The sequence below is a fragment of the Amblyomma americanum genome, chromosome 6 (assembly GCF_052857255.1).
Source record: "Amblyomma americanum isolate KBUSLIRL-KWMA chromosome 6, ASM5285725v1, whole genome shotgun sequence".
NCBI classification, from domain to species: Eukaryota; Metazoa; Arthropoda; class Arachnida; order Ixodida; family Ixodidae; genus Amblyomma; species Amblyomma americanum.
The window spans coordinates 70,766,686-70,788,004 of NC_135502.1; the positions used below are offsets into that span (position 1 = coordinate 70,766,686).

Genomic DNA, 21,319 nt, shown 5'->3' on the forward strand with positions numbered 1-21,319 from the left:
GCGCTTGATCGTAGTCTTTGGGCTAATGAAAGGTTTCCGAGAATTACTGCTACAAAGGTACAGAGAAGTATCTTGCAGCTTGATCAATTTTCTGACCCTGACACTGATTACGCTAAGACAGACGTGGTCTTATCCTTGCCTTTTGTCTTCTGCAGGCACACAGGATTCTGACCTGCTGTAAAAGCCTCTCCGAGCGTGCAAAGAGCATTGTTACCGAGGTGCCGTACAATGGCTACCAGGTGCAGTATGGGCTGTTAAAGGAGCCATCAGCCCGTAAGACGTTTGAAAAGAAGCACGACGTGAATGTCGCCCAATTCGGCCTGGTAGTTTGTCCTGGAGAGCTGTGGCTTGCGTGCTCCCCCGACGGCATTTTCAGGTAATGACTTTTATCGGGTTGTTCTTCCAAATAGAAAGTTTAACTTTCAGGGATGAAGACGGCAGCGCAGTGCTACTTGAAATCAAGTGTCCATTCTCAAGAAGACAGCAGAGCTTGACCAAGAGACCCCTGCTGAAATACCTGTGCGGTGAAGACATTCTGGATTTAAGACGCAGCCATTCGTACTTCACACAAATACAAATCTGCTTGCATGTGCTAGGCTTGCAGCGCTGCTACCTTTATGTACACACAGAAGTGGACTCACTCACAATCCATGTAAAAAGAAATGATGAGTTCCTGTCGTCTGCTGTGCCCAAACTGCGAAACTTTTATTTTGAGCACTTTCTCAGGGCATTGCATGAATGTACAGACATGTGATGTTTACTTATTTTAATATTGTTCGTGTAGAGGCAATATCCTTTTACAAGTGTCGCCATCCCATCACCAACAGAGACCAGAAAACAGTGCCTGTTAATGAGAACTGCTTTATTTAATTTCTACACTTTTCATACAGTGACATGTAAAGCCTCATATATGTCGCAGTAAGGGCAGTCATTTTGACCCTTCTTGTGTATATAAAAAACGTGCAATAAATTTTTTTCCCTTTTCAGCCTCATTATTTCGGTGGCTTGGAAAAAATGGGCGCCTTCAGGTTTGTTAGCACTGCTAGTACATGAAGAATCTCATCAGCATAACCAGTCAGCTCACGTGGTATCCTGCGTGTAATGATATCAAAAATTTTCAGCCTCTGAATTACTCTTTCCACATGAATGCGCACGGAGGCAGTTTCATATGTGGCATCCACCTCAGACTCCGTGAATTGTGGACTGGTAGCAAAAGGTGGCATCACCAACGTTGCATCCTGGGAGCCAACACCTGTTTTTATGCCTGGAAATCCTTTATCGGCTAAGACGAGATCTCCTGGTTCAAGAAGAGACAAAAAACCTGATTCAACTGCTAGCGTAGTATCACTAGTTCTACCTCCAAACCCCTTTGAAAGAAAAGTTATAAGGCCGTTCGGAGCTATTCCAACAAGGTACTTGATGGTGTGCCTTCCTTTGTAGTCTGAATACCACAGGTTTTGTTTTTCAATTCCTGGAGGCACTTCAGTTTCAAGTTCAGTGCAATCTATAACAACTCTGCATTTTGGATAGTGTACTTTGAACATGGAGGTAATGTGGCCAGAACGGCTCTTTGTGATGGCCAGTATAACCATTTCCTTGTTGCAGCATGGATGTTTACTAGTAGACCCTTGAAGATGCGAGAGGCCGTTGTTTTGTGGACGCCAAAGAGAACAGCGAGAACAGAAAATGGCAGCCCATGTTTCAGTTTGATCAGAAATAACAGAATCTTGTTCTCAATGGACAACGCACTCAACTTTCTTGGAGCAGGTGGCAGTATGCTTAAAAGCAGAGCAAATAATGAAACATTAATCGCTGTCAGCGAATGAAAGGCGTTTCCATCGTGTTGAAGAGATCTGAACCCCGCCAAGAAAGGCTCTTTGCACGCTGGTCCAGTGCTTTTGTCCGAAAAGCCTGGACTGCACGAGCTGCCCAAGCTTGTGCTGCACACTTCTTTGTGACTTGTGTAGGATGAAGCATTTCCATCGCACAACTCTGACATAAATGTGAAGTTCACGCTGAAAGTAACATTGCCGTCTTCAGTCATTGTTGAGGCCTGAAACCAGCATTTTAAAATTAGCTTAGCACACCAGTCAAATTAAATGCAATGAAAAGCACAAATTGCATGCAGTAAACTTTTGCTTACATCCACACGATGTGCGTCATCTGCAGACTGGCCGCCGACGGAGGCCACTACGTTGTCACTGTAAAGCGGGCTGTCTGATATCTGTGGTTCGGGGCTTGAGACACACCCTGTTTGTTGACTGTCATAACTGGATATCTGTCGCTCCTCCTGCATCTTTTGATTCTGGCGCTTTCTTTTTCTGGCAAAAAATAAATAAATAAATAAGGACCTCGTCGCTTTGCATTTGTGGGGTAGTCACAGCCAAACAATATTGGTTCACTAAAGCACCGCGATCACGCAACCAAATCAACTGTCAATGCACAAAATGAGGTGGCATTAGCCACAATACGTCAAGCTGAGGGCAAATTCAAAAAATATATGCTCTACCTCGTATAGCGGTCGCTTGACAGAGGCCCACTCGTCGCTTTATATGCAGCGGGAAATATCGACGGGTGGTAAGCAGGGTGGCCTTCTTCATTAGATTTCACACCAGCGAAGAAATGCTTGCTGCATATCCTGCTATGCACTGCAGGTCTCTAGTTGCTTCCGTCATCGCTGTAAAAGCAACACATTCATCGTTAACGCAATTCGCATATCGTCGGAACATAAAACAGCTTACTTCTGCCGTCGGACGAGCGCGATCCAGCGGTGACGCCGTTCTATTTCATACGGTCGGCTCGGAAACCTATAAAACTTCGTTCCTGGTGAGTTGGTGTACGTGCTGTTGCAGCCCACGACGCAGCAATTCGTGTTGCATTTCGGCATTGTTCTGAAAAGGTAACAGCTACGCGCGAAACAGAGACCAAACAGGCTTTCCGAACGCCAGCGGGCCGATCGTATCCTTCCGAGTGTGCGCTCGCCGCCGTGAGGGGCGCCCTAGTCGGCGCGGGAACGACGTTCGCTACGAGCCTACAGATACGTTCTCACCTCAAGTCGTAGCCATGCCCGGTACGCGAATTTCTACAAATGCTTTCTTTGAGCTGTCCTTCGGGCTGTCTAAAATTATTCCATCGGCAGCTATAAGTGCCCAAGCACTAATCCGGAGGTTGAGAGCCTAGAAAAATCATCTCTTGCCTATGTATGTCCACTCCGTCCCGAGCATAGAAAAAAAGAGGCAGAAAAGGCAATCACAAATATCCACGAATGGGAGTCGAACCCGAAGAGACGCGAACAAGGCCACTGCGCGAGACTACTTGGATATCGATCGGCGCATTTTATTTCCATTATGGTGCTTACTGCCCGAGGTTATGTATGCATATAAAGGGGCTATGTACATATTATTTACTAAGCACTCAGCTGGTGGCTGCACAGCACTAGCTTGACAAAAGGCAACACAACTAAAAGCCGGCAAAGATAGACACCGCCTCAAAGAGCAAAACAGTCCGGTGGAAAGTCGCTTCTCTCATAAAAGTCCTAAGTTGTACCCTGTGATGGTACACAAATGAGACTATCGCCGCCCGCGAACACGCCTCGTAATAAACTGCCCCGCACTCTGTACGTTGCAGAGCGTCGTCTTCGTCAACTTCCATCTGCTCCGTACCGCGGCACTGCCCGCTCATCGTTGTCTTCTACATGCATCACAAATCTGTGCTTTCGCAATGATTGGGATGTAAACAATCACTGTAGATTTTTCTTGTCAGCGTAGCGTGGACATCGCCAGGCGTTTCGAATTATCGCTTAGCATAAAATAATTTCCAAACGTTTGCTATCTTTTGCTGACTTTTGAAACGATCTTCATGTCAACATTAAGTTTGGCGGCTTTCTTCATTTCCCGAGTACTTTTTCGATGAATTTCGTTAATCCAACGCTATGTACAATGCTGAGCCAGGTTTATTTTATCGTTTTCTCTATCGAGCGCAACCGCTTCTATGCCTGTGTTCTGTATTCACATTTTTACAGCTAACCAACCTACAAGATTTCACACAATGCCTCAGACAGAAACAGTAATTTAACTTCGTCTAAACCTAAGCTAATTAAATAGCACTTCGTGCTTGCGAGGCATGCGTCACCGCTTTTTACTTAACCTGGCCAAATGGCGCTTGCTTTAGACTTTTTAAGGGAATCGCTTTGGGATCGGTGGAGTGGCTGGCAATATGCACGGCAGACACCGCTAATGTGGTGGTCTGTCCTGGAAATCCCACTTAGACTTGACGCTGTACAAAATGTCTCGCCTCGATCGACCTCACATGTCATGCTATGTGTAAGGTCGCATGCGACGTGCCACCACACGGGTGATGTGCCGTGTCTGCACGCAGTCACGCCTGATTGGACTGGGCGACACTCATTCAATGCTAGAATTCCCATTGAAATAGCTCTAGCTATGCAACAAGTACCTTTTCAAATAAATTTTGCCTTTAAATCTGACGTTTTGGAAGTAGTTTCATCGCTCTGTGGCTATAACAACAGACAGCACATGGCGCAGCAGTCAATGGATAGATAAGAGGCCAGAGGGAGTGAATACCGGAGGTGATACGGGTGATAGATAGTTGGGAGGGGAGGGAGAAAGAAATAGGGCATATTGGTTGCGAGGCTTGTTTTTCACTTTTGTCAGAGGCGCGGGGTGGTCAATTATAGTTAGGGGTCGTGAGGGAGCCTCGAAGGAATGGTTGTGCACGCGCTGTAACAGCAAGTTTTTCTTCTTTGTTAGAGGCATGTTTTTGGGTTTTGTCGTGCTGTTCAGGTAGCAGCATTTGACGTCACTCCGCCAGTAAGAAAATATTGCACCACCTTTAGGGGCTTTCTTAAGATTCAGTACATAATAGCAGCTCAGCATTTCATGAGCTTTGTCATGTAGGCATTATTTGAACGTGAGGGGTTAAATTTTAAACGGAACAGAGTAATTTTATCCAACGAGTTGTTTTCACAGTATTGCCATACAAACTAAAGTTTATTGCTGCCATTATTCAAATCACCCTGGGGCCGCCTCGGTGGCTCAGTGGTTATGGTGCTCGGCAGCTGGCCCGAAAAACGCGGCTTCCATCCCGTCCACGTTGGTCGCACTTCGATAGAGGAGAAATTCTAGAGGCCCTTGTGCTGTGCAATGCCAGTGCACGTGAAAGAATACCAGATGCTCGAAAATATCCGGAGCTCTCCACTACGACGTCCCTCATAGCCTGAGTCGCTTTGGGACGTTAAACCTCGTAAAACCAAACGAGTGAATCCCCCCACAATAACGACCAAAATAAAGTTATGGTCTGATACATATTTCCTTGTTCTGTTGTGCGAAAAACTTTTTTTCACTGTCGATATTTTGTTCACTGAATAGGGCTAGGTCGGGCTGGTTGGTGAATGTTGACGCAAACGACTGGACAGCATCAACGGTACGGAAGAGAATACAGACACCATCGCATGTGTATGTGTTCTTCTTTTCTGTCCCGTCTGTTAGCGCATTTCAGTCGTTACCAGCAACATGTATTTTTTCTTTGCCTATATTCATAATAATTCGAAACTATTCAGTTCGCAGGCAAAAATGCGATACTCGCACACCCTATAAGGTTCTCGCTCTGAAAGAACAAAAGTCACTGGCTTTTTTCCTCCTCTCTTAGTCTGTCCAACAGCCATTTCTCAGGCGCCAATACACGCCGCGAAGGCGGGCCAAGACCATGTGGATTGAGTACTGAGGAGAACAGAACGGCGTCAGAGGCATGTAGTAGTAGTGGTGGTTTTATTGAAATAATGACGAAAAGGAAGGAAAATTTTTTTGCTAGCCCCGGCATATGCCATCGATACTGAAGCACCTGAGCTGGGGCAGCGGATAGCAGGATAGCAGGCAGAATGGGGAAATGAAATGAAAGAGGTAGAAAAAACTGTGTTATACTCTGGTGCTTCTTTGTGCGGACGGAAAGCACATTAGGAAAACCGCGGGGGCTCTCGGGGACTCTTTTCTTCATGGCTTGAAGCCCTTTCAGTTTCCTGGAACTTTCCTTCGCGGTTTAAGTGGTCCTTTCAGCTCCCCCAAATCCCCTTTCTTCACGCTTGAAATTATTTCAGTCGGCTCGTGGGGGAACGCGCCAGCACTAAAGAGCATGGAGGTAGATGCCTTTTTTCGACGCTCGTCGCGGCGCGGGGCTGGGCGCGCAGGCGCTCTGCCGTACGCCTAGGATGTGCCCATCGAGTTGGGGCTTAAGGAAAACATTTCCAACGCGCTGCCTTTTTCAGTGAGTGAGCAGATGAGAGCCACGGCCACTCGGTGATGCGGTTCCATCGAGTGGCCGCATTGGTAGCAACCGTTGCCTCCACAAGCTGGTAGAACAGCGGGCTAACGGGGTCGCATTTTTCATTGCAGCACTGAGGCTTCAATTTTGGATTTCGACGTGGCCTCTTTGTATGTCTGAAATTTACTTGACCTGAAATAAAATAATCGAAAATGTTTTACGGCCGCGAGTGAGTTTCGAACCCGAGGCGGCGAGAACGCATACGTTTTGCTGGTTACTGCGTTAAGCGTGGCCCGCATGGGCGTTTTTCCGGGCGATTCGCCGGCGTCGGCGGCAGCGGAGCGCTTTTTTGCCGCCGTCGACTGCCACACCGCCGCAGCCGAACATTCTGCGTCATAAAATACCAGTCTCTTGCGCTGTATTTTGGATATCGTCGTCTTCATCAGCTGCATCTATGCGCAACGGAACCGAACACTGAAACAGCACTGAAAACCGAAGTGCTAGCACTCCTAGTTGCAACTGGCTATACAAAATAAACCGCGTGAATAACACACTTGAACTCCAAGGTAGTGCTGCTCTCAGGCGTGGTTTGAGCAAACGACATCACCTGCAAACTTGAGTCGACGGCCCCGCACGAGTGGGAGGCCGATATGTTGGTGGCGGCAACAAGCACCGTCATGGGTGCCACTGGCTGACGCAGGCGAGAAACCATCGCCAACATATCGGCCTGCCGCTGCTGCGGGGCAGTCGACTCAAGGCTGCAGGTGATTCCGTTTGCTGAAACCACGCTTGAGCAGCACGATGGTGGCGCGCAAGTGCGTTAGTCACGTGGTTTATTTTGCATTTCGCAGGCTTTCTTTGCAGCTGGGAAAAAGACACAGTGAGGGTTTGCGTATCGTAAACGATGGAAGGGGATGTTTCTGAAGGTGCTCGACGACTCTTGAAATGCAATTTCTTGTCTAGAGTCAATATTTATTTATTTAGATAATTAAACTTAATTGAACTAATAATTAATTGCGAAAAAATTCCTGTAGTGCATAAGATGGCTGTCACCAATATGGAATGGGTTTCACTCGTTTGTTTCTAACCATTTTGTAACCCTTGGATCAAGTTAGCTGGGACACCCGGTATATGCCTGTTTATCTCATTACCTAGATTTCAAAAAAGTGTCTGCTTAAGACAGTTTGCACTTTCAATAGCGCAGCTGTCATTCCCTGCGGAATCGGCATTAATGTGCAGACATGTGCGCGCAGAGGTATGATGCTGTGCACGGCTGCCTGTGACGGTTTTGCCGACAACTCAGACTTTGCACTTGTGAACTGCGGTCTTTGGTGCATGACTGCTTTTGATTCTTTTGCTCTGTTTGAAAGCGCTCATTTCATTGTGAAGCTAGCGTGTCGCTGGAAATCACTCAAAACAAATGTTTTATAGAATAGGTGTCTAGTTCCAAAGTGCTATTTCCAAAGCTTCATTTTGGAGCACTTAGGCCTTGCAACACAGAGCAAGCTGAGTGCAGCAATCCGTTGTAGCCCGGTGTGGCGGTGGGCAGCACATCATTGAAACCCTGCTGCCGGCTGGGCAGCCCAGTCTAGCTTTTGTGCTGCAGGTGTGTGTTGTGATAACATTTTGTTTATTTTTGCCATGTCTTGTGCACTCCGGCCCTTACATAGTACAGGTACTGAGTGTGATGGTGGTTCTTGACGGAGACTAAAACAGAGCGACACTCCGCCAGTTTGTTTGTACTGCATGTACGAAATGCCTTCACAGAATCAAGGCAGCCGCATTTTTGCACGTTGTCTAAAGTTAGTTAGTTAGTTATATTGATTTTAATGGCGCAAAAGCAACTATGGCTATGATGCGCCAAACACAAGGTTAGGTTTTTGTTAAATGTTACACTTTTTATAACTAGAGTTTGTTTAAAACATTGGCTTCATTAAGAAACTTAAAAATACTTGAAAGATCAACCAGTGCTTGATCACCTAAAAGCAACTTGGGGTGCAATGGGATGTATTCATTGTAGAGTGTTGTAAAATATTTTTTTCTCAGTTGTTCCAGTTTTGTACATGAAATTAAAATGTGGTTTACAGTGAGTACATCGCCGCACATTTCACAGAGAGGTTTGTCTTGTTTTGTCAGTAAGAAGTTGTGTGTAAGGTGTGTGTGCCCAATGCGTAGCCGACAAAATAACTTCAGTGAAACGTTCTTGATGTCTACATGATTTCCATTCTCCTAAAACGGGTTTTATAGAATGCAGTTTGTTGTTTGCGTGTTCTTCCCATGCAGCCTGCCACTTAATTCTGAGTTTACTGTGCACTAATTTTAAAAAATCCCTGTGTGGTATTTTATCTTGTTTTATTTGATCAATTCGAGCTTGTGCTGCGCATGCATCTGCTCTCTCATTACCGACAATTCCAACATGGCTGGGCACCCAGCAGAATATAATGTTATGTTTTTTATTTTAATTATGTTATGTATGATGTTTACTATAATGGGTTCAGCAGCGTTTCTACAGTGCAGCGCTTTGAGCATACTCAGTGAATCGGTGTAAATGACGCTATTTTTAATGTTTTCTTTTACTATTTGGTCTACGGCTACAAAGACTGCATAACTCTCGGCAGTAACAACCGATGCATACTGTGGCAGTCGTATCATTTTTTCCTTGAATTACTGCACTTCCAAAATGACTTTCTGTTTTTGACCCATCAGTGTATAAAATTCAGTGAAGGTGTCATTTTTCTTGCAGTTCAAAGAATTCTTGTAGTATGAGCTGATGTGGCATTTCCTTTTTATGTAAGTGTGTCAGTGTGAAGTCGCACACTGAAGGCAGGCTGTACCATGGTGGTAAATTTTCATATTTTTGTGCAATATTCGGCAGGGCATCCAGTACTCCTAACTCTTCACATTTATCTTCAAAGCGCATTATTAGTGGCCGGATGGATTGTGGTTTATTGTTGAATAATCTTTTGGATGGGCACTTGGTAACAATGGGATGGCAGAGATGTGTAGGAAGAGAACGGGTTTTTAGGACGTATGCGCATGTCAGTGTGACTCTTCTATCCTCTAGTGCAGGCTCATTACCTTCAATGTAAAGACTGTTGCCGGGGATGTTCTATATGCTCCAGTTGATAGTCGCAGACCAAGATTATGAACAGGGTCCAGTCGTTTCAAGTAGGATGCTCTTGCTGAACCGTATACTATGCACCCATAGTCCAGCTTGGAGCATACCAGAGGGCGATAGATGTGTAATAGGCATGTTCTATCGGACCCCCTTTAATACATTGAGGGCTTGGGATGCTTTCTTTTTAAGGTTGTTAATGTGAGGTAGAAATGTGAGTTTCTTGTCAAAAGTGAGTCCTAAAAATTTATGTTCTGGTTTAATTGGTAGTGTGGCTTGATTCAAGTATAGGTTGGGCTTGAATTGTAGGCCTCGTCGCAATGAGAACAGAACAGCTACTGTTTTTTGAGGGGAGAACTTGAACCCATTTATCTCTGCCCAAGCAGCCAGTTTATTTACTGTGATTTGTATTTGTCTCTCGCAGGACGATATGCTGGAGGAAGTGCATGCTATCTGTAGGTCATCTACATAAACCGAATACATTATGGACTTGGGTATTACTTTGGCTAACGAATTCATTTTTACTACGAAGAGTGTCGTGCTTAGAATGCAACCTTGGGGTACGCCATTCTCTTGGGTGAAAGTCATGGAGAGAGTTGTTCCTAGGCGGACCCTAAATGTGCGGTTAGCCAGGAAGTCGTTCAAGCAGTTCAGCATCCTGCCTCGGATACCTAGCTCTGCTAGGTCGCGGAGGATGCCGAACTTCCACGTGGTATCGTATGCCTTCTCCATGTCGAAGAAGACCCCGATACACTGCTGCTTGTGGATGAACGCCTCCCGTATGGTGTTCTCTAGGCAGACAAGGTGATCGGTGGTTGAGCATGCTTTTTTGAATCCACATTGATGTACATCTAATAGTTGCCGAGATTCGAGTACAAAGGTGAGTCTAATATTTATTACACTTTCAATAGATTTAGCAATGCAGCTGGTGAGGGCTATTGGTCTGTAATTGTCAGGACTTGTTGGTGGTTTTTCGGGTTTCAGAAAAGGTACTATTACTGCTTTCTTCCACTCCTCAGGTATTCTGCCAGTCATCCATATTTTATTGAAGAATTTTAACAGTGCCTGTACGGCAGTATCAGAGAGGTGGGCAAGCATATTGTAATGCACATTGTCTGGGCCTGGTGCTGTCTTTTTACCGGAAGATAATACCCTATTTAATTCCTGGAGCGTAATGGGCTGGTTGTAGTCTTCCTGCATGCCTGCTCCGAATGGAAGTTTTTGTTTTTCAGCTATAGCTTTGTTTCTGGAATGTGTGTGTAGTGGGATGACCTTGAGATTTCAGCAAAGTGCTCGCCCAATAAATTGGCCTGTTCTTCCAACGATGTTTGTGTACCGGGTGTTGTCAAAAGCGGAAGTGTGAAGGAAGTATGGTCACCAGTGAATTTACGAACTTTGTCCCACATTTTCTTTGATGGTATTGAACTATTTATAGAGGACACATATTTCTGCCAGGAGGTTTTCTCCTGCGCACGTACCGCGCTCTCTCCTTGGCCCTCTTAAATGTGAGTAAGTTCTCTGCAGTGGGGTACCGACGCAGGGTGCCCCATGCTTTATTTTGCTGTTTTTTTTGCAAATGTACATTCTTCTGTCCACCATACTTTGTGTTTCTTCTGTACGAGTCCTGTTGTTTGTGGTATAGCGAGTGTTGCAGCAGATATTATGCATGTAGTAAATTTTTCATTAATTTCATCTATGCTGAGGTCTTCAGAAAATTCTTTATCTAGAGTGGCTAAAACATCCCATTTAAAATCGTTAAAAAGAGACGGTGATGTGAAAGCTAAATCAAGGAAGCTCATTTTTGCTGAGCTTGGGCAACAATATGTGGCCTTTCCTGTGTTTAAAAGACAGACATTATTCGAGAGGAGAAAATCTTCGATTATTTTGCCCCTAGAGTCACAGCGTTCGCTTCCCCAAAACGGGGAGTGAGCGTTAAAATCGCCAACTACCAGATATGGCTCCGGCAATTCATTGTTGTAGTTGTGTTGGGTTTAATGGCACATAAGCAGCGTTCTGGTAGTAATAAGAGAAAGAAGAAATTTTTATAAATGGCTAAAAATAAACGCTTTCAAGAAGGTCAGATAACCTCAGTAGCCATCCTTGGCTGGGCAAGGATCCTGAAGCTCCCAACCATTCAAATAACCACCTCAGCCCTCTTCTCATGGAATGAGAAAATGGCTGAAATGCATCTTATTTTAAAGCAAAGCTGTGGATCAAAGTTTACAGTTTCTGATGAACATCTGCTTCTTTTAAAAAACTAAAAACGGAAGATATGTTAACAATGGCATTTTCGCCTAAAAGCAGCGCTGGGTGTAAAGGAATGTATTCATTATAAAACTTCGTAAAGTGCTTATTTCTTAGTTTTTCGAGTTTTGTACAAGAGAATAAAATATGGTTTATTGTTAGTTCGTCTCCACATCTTTCACGACGAGGTTTGTCTTGTTTCGTTAGTAAGAAATTATGTGTAATGTGTGTATGTCCAATGCGGAGACGACATAAAATTACTTCAATAAATCGTTCCTGGTGCCTACAGGTCTTCCATTCACCCAGGACAGGTTTTACAAAGTGCCGCTTGTTGTTAACCTCGTTGTCCCAAGAGGCCTGCCATTTTTCTCTCAATTTATTCTGGACTGACTTGATGCAGTCCTTATGCGGTATGTTTACTGGTTTTATTTTTGCGTTAAGGGCAAGTGCGGTGCTTGCATCAGCGCTCTCATTTCCGCTGATGCCCACGTAACTGGGAACCCAGCAAAACTTTATTGTATGTCCTTGTGAATCAGCTCGTATTACATTATGTATTATGTTTCCTATTAAAGGTTCAGTTGCACTTCTGGGGTTTATTGCTGTAATTACGCTGAGGGAGTCACTGTAGATAACACTGTTCTGTATGTTTTTCTTCAATATTTGTTCTACAGCTAGAGCAATGGCGTAATATTCAGCTGTAAATATTGAAGCACACTGAGACAGCCTGACTACTTTTTTCCAATTTCCCTTGCACTATCGCGCTCCCTACATAGAGTGCTGTCTTAGATCCATCCGTGTAGAAATCTGTGCAATTTTTGTATTTTTCACTTACTCCAAGAAACTCTTGCTGTATATATTCCAGTGGGGTATGTCTTTTTTGAATGCAAGTGCCAAGGTGGCAACCTATCGGGTCTCTGGGCAACATCAGGAAGTGCATCTAGTATGTTTATTTCTTGGCATATTTCTTCAAAGCGGAGGAGCAATGGTTTTACAGCTTGAGGTTTGTTGGTGAACAGTGTTCTGGACGGGCATTTTGTAACTATGGTGTAACAAAGATGTTTCGGTAGCGACCTTATTTTCAGTACGTATGCACAGGTAAGCATTGTTCTCCTGTTGGTGAGGGTCGGTTCATTTGCTTCTACGTGAAGGGCTATTTATGGGTGATGTTCTGTAAGCACCAGTTGAAAGGCGCAACCCGAGGTTTTGTACTGGATCTAGCTTTTTAAGGTATGATGGCCTCGCAGACCCATACACTATGGATCCATAGTCTAACGAAGAGCGTACTAGAGAGCGATAGATGTGCAATAGGCACCTCCTATCGGATCCCCAACGCTTCCGAGAGAGTACTTTGAGTATATTCAGGGATTGGGTGGCTTTCTTTTTTAGGGTGTTTATATGTGGTAGAAACGTTAGCTTTTTGTCAAAAGTTAAGCCTAAAAATTTGTGTTCTTGTTTTACTGGAAGTGTGGTGTCGTTCAAGTGGAGGGTGGGATCAATCTGCAGTCCTCTCTGCAGCGAGAAAAGAACCGCAACAGTTTTCTGTGGAGAAAACCTAAATCCATTTCTGTCTGCCCAAAGTGCTAATTTGTTTATTGTGAGTTGTAGTTGTCTTTCACAAGTTGCCAGGCTAGAAGATGTGCATGCAATTTAAAGAATTCATTTTTACTATGAACAATGTAGTACTTAAAATGCATCCCTGAGGAACGCCGTTTTCCTCTCTCGTGTTTCTTTTCACACTGTTTTGGCCGCCTTTCTTCTCGACTGACCATTTTGCAAAGTTTCTCCAGTTTGTTACGTGCAGTAAAAACCACCCTTACGTTGGGCCGCCCCAAAGCTTTCTTCAAAGGATCACTCACGCCGTGCACATACGGGATTACAACTGCTTTTATGCGTTGCATATTGCAATCACTCAGTTCAGCCCTTGGGCGCGGCCGGGCAGCCACCAAACCACGTGACGTGACGACAGCCGGAGGATTGGATTGGAAAACATTTAATTCGTCAGAAAAGGCAGAATGCAGACGATCCGTGCTAGGTGGCTATCAGCCCACGGCTGACAGCGACCTGGGTAGCCCATTCAATGACCCGGGTTTGAACTCCCAAGTCTGAGCTGACCAACACGGCCTCCCAATGCTCGAGAGTAGGAACCTGTATTAGAGATTTCGGGGGCGGCTCCTATTTACAATTCCACAATAGGTGATCATAAGTGGCTAAATCACCACATAATGTACATGCAGGGTCGTATTCACCGGGGTAGAATTTTGACAACAGGTAAGGCGTCATGAAGGATCGCGTCTGGAGTCGCATCCAAGTGGTCTCCTGCTCCTTATTAAAGGCTTTGTCTGGAGTAGGGAATATCCTCCTTTCAAGTTTAAAATGATTAGTAATATCGTGAGAAGATGATAGGCCGTCCTTCGAAAAACTCTCAGGAACGACAGCGTCCCCTGCTCGGCTGACGAATCCTCGAGCTGTTATGTGTGCCGCTTCGTTACCAGGGTTCCCCGAGTGAGCCGGGACCCATATCAATTCAATAATTCTGTCTACGTCGGTCAAACCAGAGAAATTCTGCCCCTCGCATAATTGCGTACGGCAAATTTAGAGTCGCTGAGTATGGTAGTAGCTTCTGTGTTAATGATAGCAAGGGCGATTGTCGCCTCTTCTGCCGTTTCCGAGGATTTCGTTATGGTAGTGCCGGAGACTATCAGTTTACCTTGCGTATCCACCGCCGTTAGTGCGAACGCTTGTTTCTGGGGATATTCTGCGGCATCTACATATACTGCATGTTCATCTTGGTCGTATATGTTGTGTAGAGCGTGTGTCCTGTGTTAGTCAATGTTCGGTTTTGTATGTTCTTTGCCAGGGTTAGGTCTGGCGACGTGTCTTTACATATACTGTTGCCTAGTCTCGTGATTTCTTGGGGGTTCAGGACAGTTAGGCCTAGATTTTGGACCACTTGCCATATTGGGACCGGCTCTAGTGTATCCCCATTCCGGGTGTGGTGCGTTAAAGTCCCCTACTATTAATAGCTGGGCTTTAGTCGCTAGTTTCAGAGTCTTGATAAGTAATTCCGGTATACCGGTACCCTTATCTTTGGGTGGGCTATATACATTAAGCAGAAACAAATTTGTATCTCCTCGTTTCTTGGGTAAAATTTCAAGGAGGACGTAATCTTCCTTTGAACTTTCTATGGAGTGCTGTAGAGCAGTAATATTGCGTTGCAATAATACGGCGGTGGACACGCCCGTAATTGAGCCGGCATCATATCCTGGCGGAAGAAACGCCTCGGTAATTTGACCGCGCCACTAGCTTCTTGTAGAGCAATAATGTCTGGTGGACGTTGTTGTGCTTGAATGTGCAACTGCAGATTCCCCCGTTTGCGCCGGAAGCCTCTGCAATTCCACTGCCATACCTCAATCTGTTGCGACGGGGCCATATTGGTGATCCACTCTTTGCTGTAATGATGTTAAGCTGTTCTCCAATGCGGTCAGCTTCTCCATCACTTGCTGGAACATAGAGATTACTTGAGTTTGGAAAGGTCTGAATTCCACTGCTAAGGCATCTACCTTAGCCTCTAAGATTCCTACTCTAACCTCTAGGCTGTCTACCTTGTTCTGAATGCTATCCACTCTTGTAGTGATTGGAGCGGGCGTAGCCGGCTGCGGTACATCGCCTGCAGAGGCTTCGGCAGCTCGTTTGTTTTGGGTATTCTCCGCGGGGGGAGGGGGTCTTTTAAAACTGCGGTGCGTTTGTCTGTTTCCATAGCCTCGCATGCGGGAATGGGTGCTGTAAGAGGGGCTTGCACAGGTGTTTGCTGTGACTGTGCTCTTTGCTGTCTCGAGGCCATGACAAGTCGACGAAGCTCCGCCATTTCTTTCTTTAGTCTGGCGTTTTCCTCGTCACGCGCCTTAAGCTCTTTGTGGAATTGAGCGCTCGGGAGAAGGAACTTTTGGGAGGCCGGATTTGGCCAGCTCACCTTTTTGTTGGTTCGGCTGCTGCTTCTGCCCCGGTCTGAACTTGTGCGGTTCCTCGCCCGGCTCGAAGATCGGTGCCTGGATCTCGGGTGATGCTCCACGTGATGTTGGGCCGCACCTTCCACGTGATGCTGGGCCGCACCCTCGTTAAGCCTATGTGGTTGTTGTCTCCGGACCACGAGGCGGTGCTTCCAATTCCGGCTCCCGGTGTGGTGTGCCCCATGGCACACGATGCAGCCGGAGGAAAAGCTGGGCCCCAACTCGCGCGGTCGCAGCCACCACCTGACTCCCGCTCCTCCCGCTAGGGGCGCTGCGCCGGTGCGTGACGTCACGGAGGAAAAGCTGGACACCAACTCGCGCGGTCGCGCGCGGCCGCAGCCACCACCTGACTGACCCGCCGCGGTGGCTCAGTGGTTAGGGCGCTCGACTACTTATCCGGAGTTCCCGGGTTCGAACCCAACCGCGGCGGCTGCGTTTTCATGGAGGAAAAACTTAGTTTAGTTAGTTTAGTTATATTGATTTTAATGGCGCAAAAGCAACTATGGCTATGATGCGCCAAACACAAGGTTAGGTTCTTGTTAAATGTTACACTTTTTATACCTAGAGTTTGTTTAAAACATTGGCTTCATTAAGAAACTTAAAAATGCTTGAAAGATCAACCAGTGCTTGATCACCTAAAAGCAACTTGGGGTGTAATGGGATGTATTCATTGTAGAGTGTTGTAAAATATTTTTTTCTTAGTTGTTCCAGTTTTCTACATGAAATTAAAATGTGGTTTACAGTGAGTACATCGCCGCACATTTCGCAAAGAGGTTTGTCTTGTTTTGTCAGTAAAAAGTTGTGTGTAAGGTGTGTGTGCCCAATGCGTAGCCGACATAAAATAACTTCGGTATTCTTCCCATGCAGCCTGCCACTTAATTCTGAGTTTACTGTGCACTAATTTCAAAAAATCCCTGTGTGGTATGTTATCTTGTTTTATTTGATCAATTCGAGCTTGTGCTGCGCATGCATCTGCTCTCTCATTACCTACAATTCCAACATGGCTGGGCACCCAGCAGAATATAATGTTATGATTTTGTTTTTTTATTTTAATTATGTTATGTATGATGTTTCCTATAATGGGTTCAGCGGCGTTTCTACAGTGCAGCGCTTTGAGCATACTCAGTGAATCGGTGTAAATGACGCTATTTTTAATGTTTTCTTTTACTATTTGGTCTACGGCTACAAAGACTGCATAACTATCAGCCGTAAAAACCGATGCATACTGTGGCAGTCGTATCATTTTTTCATTTTTGTCTTGAATTACTGCACATCCAACATGACTTTCTGTTTTTGACCCATAAGTGTAGAATTCAGTGAAGGTGTCATATTTTTCTTGCAGTTCAAAGAATTCTTGTAGTATGAGCTGATGTGGCATTTCCTTTTTATGTAAGTGTGTCAGTGTGAAGTCGCACACTGAAGGTAGGTGCATTATTAGTGGCCGGATGGATTGTGGTTTATTGTTAAATAATCTTTTGGATGGGCACTTGGTAACAATGGGATAGCAGAGATGTTTAGGGAGAGAGCGGGTTTTTAGGATGTACGTGACTCTTTACCGGGGATGTTCTATAAGCTCCAGTTGATAGGCGCAAACCAAGATTATGAACAGGGTCCAGTCGTTTCAAGTAGGATGCTCTTGCCGAACCATATACCACACACCCGTAGTCTAGCTTGGAGCGCACCAAAGAGCGATATATTTGCAATAGGCATGCTCTATCGGACCCCCCCCCCCCGTTTTCGCGAGAGTACCTTTAATACATTGAGGGCTTGGGATGCTTTCTTTTTCAGGTTGTTAATGTGTGACAGAAATGTAAGTTTCTTGTCAAAAGTGACGCCTAAAAATTTATGTTCCTGTTTGACTGGCAGTGTGGTTTGATTCAAGCACAGATTGGGATCGACCTGTAGGCCTCGTCGTAATGAGAATAAAACAGCTACTGTTTTTTGAGGGGAGAACTTGAATCCATTTTTCTCTGCCCAAGCAGCCAGTTTATTGAGTGTGATTTGTATTTGTCTCTCGCAGGACAGTATGTTGGAAGAAGTGTATGCTATCTGTATGTCGTCTACATAAACTGAATACATTACGGACTTAGGTATTACTTTGGCCAAAGAATTCATTTTTACTATAAAGAGTGTCGTACTTAAAATGCATCCCTGGGGTACGCCGTTCTCTTGGGTGAATGTCGTTGATAGATTTGCTCGCAGACGGACTCTGAATGTGCGGTTAGTCAGGAAATCGTTCAAGCAGTTCAGCATCCTGCCGCGGATCCCTAGGTCTGCTAGGTCATGGAGGATGCCGAACTTCCACGCGGTATCATATGCCTTCTCCAAATCGAAGAAGACACCGATACAGTGCTGTTTGTGGATGAACGCCTCTCGGATGGTGTTTTCTAGGCGGACAAGGTGATCAGTGGTCGAGCATGCTTTCTTAAATCCACATTGATGTAAAATCTAAGAGTCGGCGAGATGCAAGTGTGAAGGTCAGTCTAGTGTTTATTATGCTTTCGAAAGATTTAGCGATGCAGCTGGTGAGGGCTATCGGTCTGTAATTGTTAGGACTTGTTGGTTGTTTTCCGGGTTTCAGAAAAGGTACTATTATTGCTTTCTTCCACTCCTCAGGTATATTTCCAGTTGTCCATATTTTGTTAAAGAATTTCAACAATGCCTGCACGGCAGCCTCAGAGAGATGGGCAAGCATTGCGTAATGCACATTATCTGGGCCTGGTGCTGTCTTTTTACCAGAAGATAATGCCTTAATCAATTCCTGGAGTGTGATGGGTTGATTGTAGTCCTCGTTCATACATGCTGCAAATGGAAGTTTTTGTTTTTCTGCTATTGCTTTGTGCTTCTGGAACGTGTTTGTGTAATTGGACGAACTGGAAACTTCAGAAAAATGCTCACCTAGTATGTTGGCCTGTTCTTCTAATGATGTTTGTGTCCCGGGTGTAGTCAGTAGAGGAAGTGTGAAAGGGGTATGGTCACTACTGAATCTTCGAACTTTTTCCCACATTTTTTTTAGGTTACTGAGCTGTTTATAGAGGACACATATTTCTGCCACGAGGATTTCTCGGCAGTTCTCCGAACGAATCGCGCTCTGGCCTTGGCCCTCTTAAAGGCTATCAAGTTCTCCGCTGTGGGATACTGACGCAGAGAGCCCCAAGCTTTATTTTGTTGTTTTTTTGCCAATGTGCATTCTTGTGTCCACCATACTTTATGTTTTTTGTGTACGAGTCCTGTTGTTTGTGGTATGGCTAGTGTAGCGGCCGATATTATGCATGTAGTAAATTTTCCATTAATTTCGTCTATGCTGAGATCTTCAAAAAATTCTTTTTCTAGTGTGGCACTTGCTGTAAAAAGTGACCAGTCGGCGAGGTGAAGTTTCCAGCGCCGTGGTCTTGTGGGGATGACTGCAGTAGACGATGAGAGGCTGATGATAATAGGTAGGTGATCACTTCCCAGGGGGTCATTTAAAACATCCCATTTAAAATCTGTAAAAAGCGATGGTGATGCGAAAGCTAAATCGAGAAAGCTCATTTTTGCCGAGCTTGGGCAACAATAAGTTGCTTTTCCTGTATTTAAAAGACAGATGTTATTTGAGAGGATAAAATCTTCGATTGTTTGCCCCCTAGAGTCGCAGCGCTCGCTTCCCCAAAAAGGGGAGTGAGCGTTAAAATCCCCAACTACCAGATATGGCTCTGGAAGTTCATCTATCAATTCTTCTAGATCATGGACTGTTAGTGTAAAATGTGGAGGAATGTATACGGAACAGATTGTTAGTGTTTTATAGCTGACGATGCTGACTGCAACCGCCTCAAGTTTTGTATTGAGCTTGATTTCTCGAGCAGGGACGCCGCTTTGGACGACAATTGCGACGCCTCCTGAGAGTCGATTTGCCTGCTCGCGATCGCGTCTAAAAGTTTGATAATGTTTCAGGATATGTACATGTTGTGGACCAAGATTGGTCTCCTGAAGACATAAAACTATGGGTAACATTGACCCTAAAATATTTGTTATGTCACTATAATTCCGCATAAGTCCTCTACAATTCCATTGAATTAAAAAAGCCATGCTTGTGTTTTTAAAAGAAAATGAAAGGAGATTTACTTATGAGGTGGGCCCGTTATGAGGGGCCTGTCTTTTTTTCGCTCAAGAGAGCTGTTCCGCCGCTGTAATGGAGGCGGAGTGGGTGTTGTATCCATCACCTCAACAGAGGTGCTGGAGGACCGCGCAGCCGCGGTTGTGTTAGTTTCAGGCCTCTCCCGACGGGGGGAGGTCCTGCGGGATGCCGACCCATGGACCGGCGGTCCCTGCTTTGGCAGTGACAGGGCAGCTTTCGCTGACCCTGCCTGGGGCGTGGATGGCCCTGCCATAGGCTCGGTGGGAGCGGCCTTGGCAGGTGCCGGAGTGCTGTGCGGTGCTACGCCCCTGCGCACCACATCAGCGAAGTTTTGTTTTGCTGTGAAGGAGAATGTGTTTGTAAGCGCAAAACGCCTTCTCGCTTCTTTAAAAGAAATGTTTTCTTTGGTCTTTATGGTGATAATTTCTTTTTCTTTCTTCCAGGACGGACACGCCCTGGAGTATGCAGCATGTTCTCCTTCACAGTTTGGACAGCACAGGGCTGCGTCACATACATCAGACTGGTGATCGTTAGAGGCACATTTTGCGCAAGTTTTACGACCGCGGCAGCTCTGTGAGCCGTGGCCGAACCTTTGGCAGTTGAAACACCTGCGAGGGTTTGGTATGTATGGTCGTACATTGATTTTCAAATATCCCACGTCGATTGTGTCGGGCAGGGTGCTGGTGTTGAACGTCAGGATCATGTGTTTTGTGTCTATTTCCTTGTTGTCCTTCCGGATTTTGATTCGGTGGACATCTATGACGTCTTGGTCGACGAGCCCTTCGAGCATTTCTTTTTCAGTTATGTGAAGGAAATCATTTTCCGATATTACGCCTCGGACAGTGTTTAGTGAGCAATGAGGAGTCACGGAGACCGGGATTTCCCCTATGGACGTTAGGTCGGAGAGCTTAGAATGTTGGACATTGTCACACAGTTCGAGCAGTAAGTCGCCGCTGGCCATTTTTGACAGCTTATAACCAATGCCTAGGGTTTCAGTCAAGCACTTTGACACAAGGAAGGGGGATATTATTCTTGCCTGTTTATCTTGTTGTTCACTGTGGATCACATGATATTTGGGGAAAGTTACTTTTCTTTTTTGAAAGAAGTTGTCTGCCTCGTTCCGCCCTCTTTTGAGAGAGCGATCAGGTTTTGAAAGTTGGGGAGCCATAAAAAAACTTTGTTTTTCGGTCATGGTGCCAGCCACCCACCACGGAGTCCAACAAGGGGACGGGACAGGACCTTGAAAGCAAGTCCTGCCCACGCCAGCTGTACACCTCAACTATAACCAAATATGACTCAGGGTAGTTGGTCACACAAGGTTAACCCTCGCCACCAGGAAAACAGGAAAAACCAAGGAGTGAGTAGGATATAGGAGAGTTGTGAGACAGAGATAGGAAAGTGAAAGATGGAGAGGAGGATAGGAAAAGGCGACTGCCGATTCCCTCCGGTCGGGTCAGGCCGGAGGTGCCGTCTGCAGGAAGCTGGGGCCAAAGTGGTGTGTTGCCTTTGCCAAGGGGCCTTAAGGGTCCAAACGCTCGGCATCGGCTCAACCACCAGGATCCC

General features: G+C 45.5%; 1 protein-coding gene and 1 pseudogene across 5 annotated transcripts in view; both read right to left on the reverse strand.

Moving 5' to 3' along the window:
* Nucleotides 1-21,319, reverse strand: part of LOC144093677 (uncharacterized) — a 377,080-nt gene that overhangs the window by 110,719 nt on the left and 245,042 nt on the right. The window lies entirely within an intron of this gene.
* Nucleotides 842-2,044, reverse strand: LOC144094377 (uncharacterized; annotated as a pseudogene).